We start from the raw sequence: 14,775 nt of genomic DNA on the forward strand, positions 1-14,775 counted from the left end.
CAGTCTTTAATTTGGTCTGGATCTCACAGAGTGAAGTCAGGCAAGGAGCTGTTGTACACGCACACCCGTGTGTCTGTGTCCGGACACCCTCAGCACAACACCTTCACACTGTCACTCAGAAACATAAGCAGCAGTCAGTGCTCCAACTACTCACTGATCACAGAGGTACTCACAACTGCCCAAATCACCCAACTCATTACATAAAGGAGTGTAACATTTCATGAAGTTTTGATGGAGGTTGTTGTTATTTCTAGAGCATAGAAAATATCATAAGCTTACTATAAAACCGTAAAAGCCAATGGAATTTCCTCATGGTGATAGAAAAACAAATGTGTGTGATTTACAGTGGCAGGTAGGAAACTGAAGTGTGGAATTGGCCTGCAATTCCCTGTCTTCAGGCAGGAATGTGGCAATCCAGGTTCATGCCAAACTAAACCGCAGTGAGATGCTATGGCTGCAGGGGGCGCTGGGAAAACGCTGCCTTCCAGCTGCTGCTGGATATGACACAGGTGATGATTGCTAGTTAACCCTAAAAACCTAATGGATCATATTTGATGCACAAATTTCTAGGGCCTTAACATTATCAACATGATTACAACTTTGATATTGTACACAATCTACTACATGCCTGTTATCTGATTGATAGTTTATGCATTTGTAGCAAGGAAAAAGCCTTTTAGTATAATTGTAAACACACAGGTTGTGTTTCATGTGACTTTTTGCTATGAAATCTTTTTTATATATATATATAAACAAATAAATTAATATAAACAACTTTTATATTGTTAGTAAGATAAACACTTACTGGATTGAAGCAATTTAGGTTTACTTGATTGTCTAGAATTGTTTTTAAATAAAAATCATGTTAAAATGTGAGTATCAAATATGATACATCTGGAACATTTAAAGAACATTTATTTGTTCATCTCTAAATCACCATTGTGTTACATTGGATTATATGCCTTGCCCCCCTCACCCCCACCCAACAAAACTTTGAGCCTTTGATCATAAAACTAATTATTAATACAACTAAGATGTTTTTCCCCTTGTTTATGAGTGCCATATTCTCACTATATCCTCCTATATGAGCCACAAAACCTGATGTATGAAGTGTGAAACTTTTTTATAAAGATTTTATTAATGACTATAATTTAAAATGTCTGGCTTTATAGGGTTAATAACTCTGCTGTAACAAGTGATTATTTATCATAAATTCTTATGAATAACCTTTGTTTGCCTTTTTACTTGCCATCAGAAATGTCTGATGATATCAGATCGGTGTTCTGTTTGGAGGGACATCACTGGTTTACCCTGGAGGCTCAGCGAGGCGGTCGGGGCATTGAGAATGAGACCCTTACCCTTATTTCTGTAGGAGCAGCCAATCAGAGTCTGCTTTTTCAAGCTAAGGGATGCAGGGAATGCCTGTGGGCCACGGAGGTGAGAACAGCAAGGAGTTATGAAGTTTTTTCATTATATAAATCTGCCAGATAGCTTGTAAAACATAGTTTTTCATGTCTGGATTGATACCGTATCTTTACAGGCACGCCTCCAGCAGCTGGGGTCCCGGATAAGGAGTAAACTGTTGGACAGAGTTCAGAGACTTCAGCATCTACTGTTAACATTCAGAAGACAAGTTTGTTTTATCTCACAGGCTGTCCTGCTGCATATTTAGACTATGTTAAAGGGTTAGGTCAACGGGGAAAAAATCACTTACCCTCATGTGGTTTAAACATGTATGCCTTTCTTTTTTCTGTGGACCAAAAAGAAGATATTTTGAAGAATGTTGCAGTGCTTTTTAATCCATACAGTGAAAATCTGTGGGGTTCAGGGTTGTTTTGGACACCACTGACTTTAATTGTATGGACAGTTAAAGGCATTCTTTAAAATAATTTTATTCCACAGAAGAAAGGGTGCTTTGTAAGAGTCATATAGAAAAAAGTGTAATGAGTATTTTAGAATCAAATAAATACCCTTTCAAAAGTTTGGGGTCATTATTTATTTATTTTTTATTTATTTTATTCAGCAAATTTATAAAAAGTGACTGTAAAAGTGACAGTAAAGTATAATGTTATGAAAGATTTCTAGATGATGTTTTTTGAATGTTCATTTCATCAAATAATCCTGAATAAAAGTGTATCATGGTTTGCACAATAATATCAAGCAGTACAACTGTGTTCAATTTTGATAATAATAAGAAATGTTTCTTGAGCACCAAATCAGTATATTTGGTGCTCTGGTAACATATTTGGTAACACTGCTGAAAATTCAGCTTTGACATTACAGGAATAAATTATATTTTAAAATATATTTAAATAGAAAACCATCATTTTGAATTGTAATATTTTACAATATTACATTTTTACTGTATTTTTGATCAAATAAATGCAGCCTTGATGAGAATAAAAGACTTATTTCAAAAACATTAGGAAATCTTACTAACCCTAAACTTTTGAAAGGTAGCGTGTAATTAATGAATCTCTCAACCAGGGTGCATCCTGGTTTGCTTTTCAAAAAGGACTGAAGGAGTTTCCATATATGCCGGACTATTTGGTCCAACTCATCTAAAAAACAATATTAAAATAAAACTGCAGTTTTGTATAAATTACAAAACGCTCCTGTTACTAATGTAACCTCGGTTCCCTGAGATAAGGAATAAACTCATGTTTACTCTGAATACTGAAGCCTGATTTGTTCATGTTCGTGTAGCTGCATGGACAAATGGCGCTTCAACCCACCAAAAGGGGAGGAGCCAGCTGCTAAATAAGTCAGTTCTGAGAGCCATTTTGTCAAAACTATTCGCCCCGCCCTCGAGTGCCCATACTGAGGGCTCCATCAAGCATGAGCTACTATGAGCCCCAAGGCACTAGGCTGGGGACTGCATAATAGTTTTGGGCGATATGGTCATTTTTCAAATCGTCATATCGCCAGCCAGTGAGATCGCCGATACACGATGTTATCAGCAGACGTCTGTGTTTGTGGATGGAAACTCCTTCACCGGCTACAGGCTCTAATCCTCATTTGTGCGTGTGAAATGCGGTGCTGATGTGAAATAGCGGAGCAATTTGATAATAATAGCTTAATTATAATAGGCCGCCTAATAATAATAATAATTTAATACATTTATAGGAGAATGAGCCTAATATCATCATGACTATCGACAAAGACATCTGCTATAGTCGATATCTCTGACTATCGTCGATACACGATACTATCGTCTATCGGCACAACCCTACTACATAACAGAACTTTCTCCACTCGTAGAGAAGATTAGGTAAATTAAGTGGACAAAATGCGTGCCTGGAGGGCACAGACATCCAAATTATAAAACCTGGTGAAAGTGGATGGCGACGACCAGCCGGCATCTGTAGAAATATCACCATTAGAAATCCCACTGGACCAAGACCAGGAAGAGACCATTCCCCTAGTGGAGTGGGCCCTTACTCTTATTGGACACTTTAAGCCCACTGAGGCATAAGGCAGGGCTATAGCGTCCACTATCCAGCAAGATAGCCTCTGCTTCATAACTGGCAGCAAACTCCGAAGCATACAAAGAGCTGCTCTGAGTGCCAAAATGGGCCAGAGCACTCCACATACATTCTAACAGCCTGGACCGGGCAGAGTGGATTGAGACCCTGCTCATCTTCTGAATTGGGAAGAGCCAAAAGGTTAATGACTTGGGCTCTGAACAGAGTGGAGAACACTTTAGTGCTCAAGCCAATTGTCTTGACCATGTCTTGGCTTGAGGACGACTCTGCAGTTGTTAGGCCCAAACTCAAGACATGAAGCACTAACTAGTGCATGCAGGTCACCCACTCGCTTGATCGATGCTAAAGCCAAGAGGAGGGCAGTCTTAAGCAACAGGGGCCACAAATCGGCCAAATGGAGTTTCTAAAATGGAGGGCCCGTAGGGCATTGAGGACCATAGATAAGTCCCAGGTCATCACAGTATAAGAATGAGGCAGATTCAATCTCCGAGCTCTCCTCAGAAATTTAATGACAAGTTTGTTCTTGCTGACTGACTGGCCAGCCTCTAGAGCAGTGATCCTCAAATCTGGCTCACGAGATCCACTTTCCTGCAGAGTTTAGCTCTACCCTAATCAAACACATCTGAGTTTGCTAATCAATGTCTTCAGGATCATTAGAAAATCACAGGTAGGTTTGTTTGATTATAGGGTTGGAGCTAAACTCTGCAGGAAAGTGGATCTCGCGAGCCAGATTTGAGGATCTGTGATGGGGTCTATCTGGATGTGAAAGTAAGCATCTTTCAGATCCACCGTTAAAAACCGGTCCTCTGGGCATATTTGCACGAGGATCTGCATATTCAATGGCTGTTTCATAAGCACATGATTCAGATGCCAGAGATCAAAGAATGGGTCTGAGCCCGCCATCTTTCTTGGGAACGAGGAAGTAGTGGATGTAGAAGCCTGACTCGCTGTTTGCTAGAGAGACCATTTCCACAGCTCCTTTTGCAAGCAGAGTTCGCACTTCAGACTGGAGAACGTGAGTATTGTTGTCCCGTACTGAAGTTTGGATAATACCTCTGAATCAAGGTGGTCTGCGAGTGAACTGGAGTGAGTAACCTCATTCTATGGTTTTTAGAACTCAGCTTGACACATCCGGAATGGCCTTCCAAGCTTCGAGTGGCAGGTTGCCGCAAGGAGGCGGGGAACTGACCCTCATGATAGTGGGAAGTGGAGAGGTACTCTTTTGAGTATGTGTGTCCACTATCACAGTGGTAGTTTGCATGGGCACCTGCTGTGTGGGAAGGACGGCCTAGCCTGAACAGAGCTTCCATCGCCCAAGTGGGGGAATGGAGAGCGGGTTTAAGACTTCTTTGAGGGTAGTCCAGCGTCGGCGGGAACTGACCCTCTCCACTTCCTTTCTGCTCTTGGATCAGGATGGCTTCTGAAGCTCAGGTTTCAGAACTACTCAAAGGCGCGGATCTTGGCACTTATGGTACAGGTACATTCTAGATCTTACGTTACGCCTACGTCATACGCTAGACCGCCTTGTCGTGAACACACCTGCTTGAGCGACCGGAAGCTGGACATTATAGTTTATAAAGTTTTAAGAATCAACACTTTTCTTAAACTAGCGCATCGTTTCGCTTCATAAGGCCTTTATTAACACCCCGGAGCCGTGTGGAGTAGTTTTATGATGGATGGATACACTTTTTTGGATTCAGAAACAGAAACCGCTGTCTCTGACCCAGCGAGCCGAGACTCTGCTGCTGCAGAGAGCAGGAGCGCTGTGGAAAGCGTGGACCACTGGCCTGCTCCGACATGCGCTCACACACAGCCTACCGCACACGCTCCATGTCCTGCATCTCATATCTCAACAGGTCCAACAAGAACTCAGGAGTGAGTTTGTTCTATCAAGTTTTGTTTGTCACTAATCATTCATTCAGGTTCTCGCTGATTTTATTCACAATCACATGCGCAGTTTCCTTTGAGCAGCACTGGGTGAATGACAGGAAACACATACCTTTATTTTCTAAAACCCAGAGCACGCTTAAGTAATTTTCTCTGGCAATGTGAGGTCACGTTATCAGTAATTGATCTTGACAGCGTTCTAGTGGCATCACTGCATAAGCATCTGTAAACCAGTCGCAATTATGCACCAGCACAACTGTGGTTTCATGTCAGCACCTTTTATTTGGAAATGCCTGTCAGTGTGTATTAGTGTTATTGTAGTTTTAATTTCTTCCAGAACCCCTGGCCACTCTAGCTGGAGCATACCACGATGTGACAGGGGTGCGTTTGGACACCGCGTGGCAGCAAGGAGTGCAGCTGTGGACCAGAGAGCTGATGGAGCTTTTGCCTGCAATATTTCACGATCCTCACCTGAGGGCGCCGCCGCTGACCCCATTGCATGTTGCCATCTTTGCAATGGACATGGCAAGAAAGATGCAATAATATGTTTTCCTGCAGTTATGGGGGGATGTTTACGTGACACCATTTTCAACTAAAAACTGAAAACTTTTTATGCATTCATTTATGGGCCAGAAAACGCTAACTTTTGAAAACATGCAATGTCTTTGAAAAAAATAGCATTATCATCTCTGTGTAAACTATAAAAAATGTGAATTTGTAAAAACAGTGGCATCATGCGCATTACATGTTCGGTCTATAGGCATGCACAAGTCTCTTTACAAAGTGACATCGCCAACTACTGGCCTGGCATACATAATACAGCGTTTTAGTAGTTTTTGTTGATCCATGTGGGATTATTTGTCATCTGTGCATGAAACTTTTTCTGTTTTTAGTACATCATAGTTGTGTAAAAACCTTAATGAGAGGGTTTAAACCTTAACAAGAGTATGTATGTCATGTTCTTCAGGTGAGCCAGCAGACCTTTCAGTGGATGGACGCCCGATCGGCAGCTTGCACTAATGTACAAGTTCTCTAAAAGGTATGTAGTAAATCTGCCAGAAACATGGCCCATCACTGTTTGTTGTATCTGAACACCACAGGGGTTGCTCACTGAACTTGGCTGGTGTGTTTCACCCTCTGCTGGTGTTTGGGGTGTTGTCTGCACTTACAGTATGTCAGCCCCTTGGCTATGTCTGTATGACTGTGTATAAAATTAGCCTCTTAAAGTCCCTTTAAAAACACTTTTAAAAACTTAATTTTGATGGGCTCATCAAACATTCTGGTTACTATAAGTACCTTTGCAACTACATGTTAACTAACTCTCATTAGAGTATTAGTAGAGTATTAGTAGACTGTTAGGTTAGGGTAGAATAAGTTGACGTACTTGCAAAGTTATTTATAGTCAGAAAGAATGTCTGTTGGGGAACCATCAAATTATTATACCAAATAAATTGTTACCCATAAATAAATAAAAAATGCTCCTTGAACCCAGTTGTTCTTAACCAAAATAAAACATTAAAGGGATATTTCACCCACAAATGAAAATTCTGTCATTAATTACACACCCTCATGTCATTCCAAACCCGTAAGACCTTTGTTCATTTTCAGAACACAAATTAAGATATTCTTAATGAAATCCGAGAGCTTTCTGACCCTGTATAGAGACAGCAACGCAACTGACATGTTCAAGGCCCAGAAAGGTAGTAAGGACATCGTTAAAATAGTCCATCTTATGAAGCTTCGAGAACACTTTTTGTGCGCAAAGAAAACAAAAATAATGACTTTATTCAACAGTATCTTCTCTTCTGTGTCAGTCTTCGATGCGCATTCCCAACAGTACCTCAACGCATACGTGTGCATTCCTCTCCTTGTAAACAAGGCGCAGCACATCCAGGTTCTACATCAGAATGCCGGCTCCTCCATCAGCAGCACCACATGCATGCGCTGTGGTATTCTTGTGAAAGTGTTGAAGGCTGACACGGAAGAGAAGAAATTGTTAAATTAAGTCATTATTTTTGTTTTCTTTGCACACAAAAAGTATTCTTGTAGCTTCAAAAAATGATGGTTGAACCATTTCCGAAGATGAACGAAGTTGAATGAAGGTTTTACGGGTTTGGAACGACATGAGAGTAATTAATGACAGAATTTTCATTTTTGTGTCAACTATCCCATTTAGTAGTTTGGCATAATCTTTCATTGTTATTTCTTTGGGAGAAAAACAAAAACTGCTTATTGTAAAATGTTGAATTAATTTCATTATATTTATTTTAAAAAATGTGCCTTGAAAAAAAGTAAAACAGACCATCAGAAATACACCATCTACTGATCATAACAATCACTGCACTCCAAAAGAACAGAGTTTTGAATTTTAAGTTTGCTAAAGACCACCTGGATGTTGCGAGCACTACTGGAGCAATGTTCTGTGGGCAAGTGAGACAAAGTTTATCTGTTTACTAAATATACACAGTGGGATGTTTTGTTAAAAACAGAGCATACCAACACTAAAACCTCATCCCCAACTGTGAAGCATATGTCTGGAGAGGGATGTGGAGCTGATCTGATGCCTGAGGGTCTGGACTGCTACAGTCATTGAGGGACCAATGAATTTTAAGTTGTACAGCAGATTGTCAGGACATCATCTAAAACTCATGCGGTATGACCACAATCCAAAACACAGAAGTAAATCAACAACAGAATTCTCAAATTGCGTAAATTAGAATGGCCAAAGTTCTGAGCTCAATTTGATTTAAATGCTGTGGTGTGATCTGGAACAGAACGTTCAAGAAGCTTCCCAACAATAGACATCAGCCGAAACAACTGGGCCATAAGACACCCCTTCACCACATAAAATGAAAGATTCTGGAAAGTTGTTCCAAACCTGTATGGTTTTCTTTCTTCTGTACAACAAGATTTTTTGAGAAACGTCTCAGCGTTTTTAGTTTTTCATTTGATTTTTTTTTTAAATTAATTAATTTATTTGTGTATATAATTGAAGACAATGGTAATCATAAACATTCTTCGAAATATCTTCAACACAACAAACATCATAGTTTGATCAATATCATTATCTAATTAATATCAATAACCTAGTAGTTCAGATAAATCATACTGCTATGGCTGTCAGCACACATACTAGTTTTTCATATTCCAAAACACATTATTTTGCACACAAAAAAAAAAACAACAAAAAAATATTGCATTCCATTTTAAACACACTAAATATACATTTGGAGCATTGTATGCTGTGTTAAAACTGAACACTTTACTTGTACTGTTCTGTTTGGTTTTATTATAGATAATGATGCTCACAACTGAGCACTAAATCCAGTGTTTGACCACAGTGTGAATCAAAAAGAAACCTTTAAGCTTGCTTACACACACACACACACACACAGAGAGAGAGAGAGAGAGAGACACTCTAGAAGGAAACCATAGAAATCCATGTTAAAATGGAGTAATGAGATTGACTGAATTAATTAAACTGAAACATTTTGGTGTAACTACATACAAAACTGTGCATATAGTTAAGCTGTGCTGTTGTTGGCTGCCACAGTAACAGCAAGTACTTGTTTTGCGCACCAGCAAATCTGTCCGTGTCCAGCAGTGTATGCCTTCCATTCCGTGCCAAACGCTGACAAGAGAAAACAAGCATGGCTTTCAGAACTTAAGTTAAAATACTTTGTGTGAAATAATAAAATAATGTGTGCTCTTATCATTTTGTAGTCAAAATCCTCTGAACTTCGACCCGATCAGGAGCTGTATGTAGGATATGTGAGCTTATCTGTTTTCATCACAGCTAACCTCCAGCCGCTTCATGTCAACTACCCACTCATTAAACTATGACAGGTGATTTACTGCAAAAAGACGGTCATTGCGACACTGTAAAGTGATGAAACTATGGCGCCATGTGCTTTGTAAAACCTTTTTCATAGGTTTAACATTATAATATCAGCTCGGAAAATGAGTTAATTTGACTATAAACAACAGAGACCGGAAATGTAAAGCATCGTTCCAGTCAGGTGAGACTTCCACATTCAAGAAAAAGGTGGATATGAGCAATATGACATGTGATGTGATGTCTAGTATATCAGCATGGCTGTGATTCGGCCGTAGGCAATCACAGCTTGCTGATATATAGCCTTATCGCATGGCTACGAGTGTGATATTGTGTTTATACAGCAGTTCAATGGCACAAGTGTATAAATAAAAAAAGACAACAGAGTGTCTTTAAAAACCCTCTTTTGTGCAGAACTACTTTCTTCCACCACATATTCAAATCTCAGTTTGACAGTTTAACAGCTGAGCCCAAGCCTCCATTACTAATTCAAAAATGTCACTTTAGAACTAATGATGAAGGAACGTTGAGTTGCTTCATTAAAAACTTATTGCACTACTGTATTAAAAGGTCACTGTCAAGGCCGTCCTTTTGGTGGTGCAACTGTGCGAACACATCGGGCCCCGCGCTTTGAGGAGGCCCCGCATCGAATGAACTGAGGGGGACACCCCCTGGAACGCAATCGCGAACGGACGGAGGGGTCACTATCCTTTCATCTGTTAAGGGTGATTTCCAATGAAGGCATTGCTCAGTGCATTTATTGCACCCTCAGCCAAAACTATTTGCTATGGAACAAATAATAGATTAATGAGACCAAAGACTACTCATGAAATTTACCCAAAACAAATTATATCTCATGTTTAATCACTATAGAGACATCAGAGCCAACGCCAAATTCCAGAAGAGCTGGCCAAGGTAAGGCTGCTCTCAGCGGGTCCATGAGCTCTGAAAGGCTGCTGACGCCCTGGAGCTCACATCTCCGAAAACGTCGAAGCTAATTTTCAAATAGATGTTATCTTTATTAACAAACCACATATTTTAAGTCAAAACAACGACATTCTTGCCTAAAACAAATCGTACGTCTACATTCCGTGACACAAAAACAGTATCACACCGTGTCGTAAGTACACGTGACATGACAAATTTCGCGTGTCGCGGCTAGTTAGGACAAAACCTCTGATTAACATGGAAAAGATACCTTTTATCGTGTGTCACGGAATCACGTGTAGTTAGGACATGGTGTTATTTATAAAATTTATAGTGGATTTGGGCATCCACCATGACACTCACTGTGAGAAATACTGCAAGCGGAGTGATACAAACGGAGAAAAGGTTGGAGTTCTGTTATCACTAGAATTTCGCACCGCTGGAAAAGGCTCTCAGCCAATCAAATTTGAGGACCATGAACTGTTGTGTGTGTATGTATACTGTGTATATATGTGTGTGTGTGTGTGTGTAGTGTATGTTTATATATTTATATAAATATATATATATATATATATATATTGTGTATATATAGTATATATTGTGTATATAGTATATATTGTATATATTTTGATTTGGACTGACATTAGGAGTGATTAGGAGAAATGTACAGAATATAATTGCAAACTTTTTTTCCACAACCATCTGTTACTCCAGTGAGGGTGAGGTGATCTTTGAAAGAAAGTCATAGAGGTCTGAAACATGAGTAAATGATGACAGAATTTCATGGGAAACAAATGACTCGGTGATTATTTCCTCACATCTGTCTTTGTACTTTATTTCCTCTGTCCAGATCAGGCATTTCTAGCGGCAGACGTCTATTTGGTGTCATTCGATGGACGTCTGTTCAAACTCCCAGCTTCCTGTGACTTCATCCTAGCAGCTGATGTCATTCAGCACACCTTTAACATTGCGCTCAAGTCCGACAGGTTCAAACGTCGCTCACTTGTGGTGCAAATGCAAAACACAAAGATCGCAATTCACCCAAATGGAGAGGTACATGTTCTTGTTATTATGATGTCTAATATTTGTTTCTTAGCTGATTTAGAAACTTAATATGATACAATTAAATAGAGTAATACAACATTTGTTTATTTTAGGTGGAGGTTAATTGCCATTTTGCACATATACCATACACTAAATGTGAAGTGGCTATCAGAAAGGATGTGAACTTAATTGAGGTGTCCAATGAGAGAGGACTTCGGGTATCATGTGACCCTCATCTAGAAGTTTGCAGTGTGATCCTAGATGGATGGCTTCATGGTAAGATCATTAGCTTTGTTTACTTTATTACTTATTTTTAGCAATAGAATTTTGGCTACCATGCGCTCTGAGCTCTATATGCTGTGTGCACCATGATTTGTTTTACAATAAATAAAAATAACACACACACATGTTGGGTTTCCATGTTTTATATGGACTTTCCATAGATGTAATGATTTTTCTACTGTACAAACTGTATTTTTAATCCCCTTTCCCTAATCGTGCTACTAAACCTACTTTTCATACAAAACTTTCTGCATTTTTAGATTTTTAAAAAAATATCATTCTGTATGATTTATAAGCTTGTACATACACATTTGTAAATGATAAGTACGGATACAGTATGTCATGTTTTTCATGTTTTTGAAAGTCTCTTATGCTCACCAAGGATGCATTTATTTGATTACAATTTAAAATTACTGTTTTCTATTTTAATGTTAAAGGGGTCATATGATGCTGCTAAAAAGAACATTATTTTGTGTATTTTGTGTAATGAAATGTGTTTATGCGGTTTAAAGTTCAAAAAACACATTATTTTCTGAAAATTATCAGCATATCGGATATCGGCAAAAATCCAATATTGTGCATCCCTATGAAAAATTATTTTGAACCAAGGCCTCTGAAAAAGTGGGCAGTCATTGTTTTGATCTATTGTAAATGCTAATATGCTGTAACGTGATGAATTAATGGATTTAATGGCACTTAAATCCACTGCTGCCTACAAAAAGTTCAACTTTCTGTGGAGAATCATTCTAATATGCGTCATGGTTTAACATGTTATTTTAATGAACTGTTTTTCAGGTGTGTCCGCTGGTCTTTTAGGAACCAATAATAATGAGGCAGCTAATGAGCTTCTTCTGCCAGATGGCTCACACACACACACTGTGCTTCAGTTTACTTACAGCTGGCAGGTAGCGAGAGGAATCTGTGAGAAATATACACCTGTTCAGCATATGAGATCACAGCCAGGCACAAACCACAGCACTATTTCTATTATTTTGCTTCATATTTACATACACTGTACATGCTTTTTTTCCATGTAATAATATATCATCAAACATAATGCACAGTATAAAGACTTAAAGCTATAGTTAGGTCATTCCAAAAGTTTGGTCGATTTTATGTCCCCATGAAACATTACTGAATAGTTTACATAAATTATTAATCAACTTGTCCAAGAACAAATTAAGTATTAGTCTTCAACTTTTCTCTTTTTTTCTAATTTTTAGAAGATGTATCTTATAGCATATACATAAGATGTCCACCCGGTTTTGTCGAAATATACAGGACATTTAAAAAAAAATTTTTTAAATACATTTTATATATCTATTCAAATTATTCCTAAATGTTAAACTTCTGCTAGTACGTTGTTCTTTCCTATCTAGTAATGGGCTTCATTATCTTAAAACGTCTAGGACAAATTTCCTAGACCACACATTTAAATGATCAAAAATGTTAACTGTTTTAATGACTTAGCCCAGTTAATTAAAGGTTTTTTATTTTTACTATACGAGTGCCTTGGAGTATTTCATCTTCTCAGTTTGATATTTATGTAACGAATCAGTCCACTGAAGGCGAGCGTACTGAAGAACCCATGTGCAGTTTATTTACAGACGTGATCCAAACAGCCAAGCATAAACCGAGACACAGACTAGACTTGACTTGACGAGGCATGAACAGACTTGACGAGGCACGAACAGACTTAACTAGGCATGAACAGACTTGACGAGGCACAAACAGACTAGACTCACCGACAGTGGGTTATAACTTCAATACACAATGACAACATGATGGCTACTTATAGCAGACAATGAGGGTCACATGACAAGAACAAACCAATGGCAGCCAAGCATAAACCGAGAGACAGACTAGACTTGACTTGACGAGGCATGAACAGACTTAACGAGGCACAAACAGACTAGACTCACCGACAGCGGGTTATAACTTCAATACACGACAAGGCACAATGACAACATGATGGCTACTTATAGCAGACAATGAGGGTCACATGACAAGAACAAACCAATGGGAAACAAGACACATGACTAAGACAACCAATCAGAACATGACACAATGAACAAGAGAACCAATGGCATGAATACATGAGGGCAAGGGATGCAAAACACAAACAGGGACCATGACTAAACTCCAAAATAAAAGACATGAAAACATGAACAAGAAACAAAACCCAAACCTCACATTACAATTTACCTCCAGATGTCCAAAGCGCACTGTTTATTACATGAAGAGACCAGCGCAGCATTCTTGGCTCCTGTTGTTTTATCAAAAATGTTAAAAATGTTTAGCCTGAGGTTGCCCAGTGTGTTTTTTCTGATATACAGACATTTTTCTCCCTCTCATAAGTCTCATAAGATAATTACATTTTTACAGTTTTTTCTTTTTCAAAAATCCTGTTGCACCAAATCCACCAAACTGTAGGAATGATCCAGTCAACTCATGTCATCGGAACCTGATTTTTTTTAGAATCAAACCTCCTTTCTTCAATTGAACAAAAACAGTGTCAACATTGATCAACATTTTTGTGTTTGGTGGGAAAGAAGAATGTCATGCGGGTGACTAAATAAAGGCAGTTCCATTACATGGACTGTGTGGGTCTAATATAATATTTTTATGCTCTTTACTGTAGGTGGATTCAGATTGTGTCAGCGGGAAAGCTGAAATCTGTCAGAATGGCACTGCCGACTCCCTGTCATGCACATTACTGTTCTCCTCCAAAAATTCTCCTCTGAGCCCCTGTTTCAGAGTGGTAACTACTGTACTCAGTTTCCTCTCACTCCATGACATGTGCTAACTATTACAAGCCAGTGTATATAAAGATCCCTTTGATTAGATTGATCAAAAGACATGCACTCCTTGGGGGAAGTGAGGAAATGAAAAAGAGAATGAAAGAATGCAATAGTAAACAACACAATGAGCTTCAGATGAAGAATTCTCTCTCTCACACTGTTTTTGTTTTTACATTGCATTTATGAGCATTTGTTTTTTGTTTTTTTGTTTTTCGGATGAAAGCAATTTCTGTCTTTTTTAGGTGGATCCTGTGCAGTTCATGATGAAGTGTGAAGGACTGGGCTGTGTATGTGATGAGCATGCAGATGTTTCCAAACCAGTCTTTTGTGCATTGGCCTCTGCCTGTATCCATCTATGCCATCGGAACTATGTTCCACTGGAGCTGCCAGTGCAGTGCGGTCAGTATTTCTGCAAATGCAGTGAAATCAATAACCGTATTTTAAATAGATCACCACTAGGACTGCACAGTTTGGTAAAAAAAAAAAAAATAATAAAAATTTTAAATCACATTGG

At 38.8% G+C, this 14,775-nt stretch overlaps 1 pseudogene; it reads left to right on the forward strand.

The window, feature by feature from the left end:
• The window catches only part of LOC107715501 (uncharacterized), a 31,068-nt pseudogene that overhangs the window by 11,528 nt on the left and 4,765 nt on the right, over positions 1-14,775 (forward strand).

Source organism: Sinocyclocheilus rhinocerous, unplaced genomic scaffold (genome assembly GCF_001515625.1).
Source record: "Sinocyclocheilus rhinocerous isolate Xijiao unplaced genomic scaffold, SAMN03320098_v1.1 scaffold510, whole genome shotgun sequence".
NCBI classification, from domain to species: Eukaryota; Metazoa; Chordata; class Actinopteri; order Cypriniformes; family Cyprinidae; genus Sinocyclocheilus; species Sinocyclocheilus rhinocerous.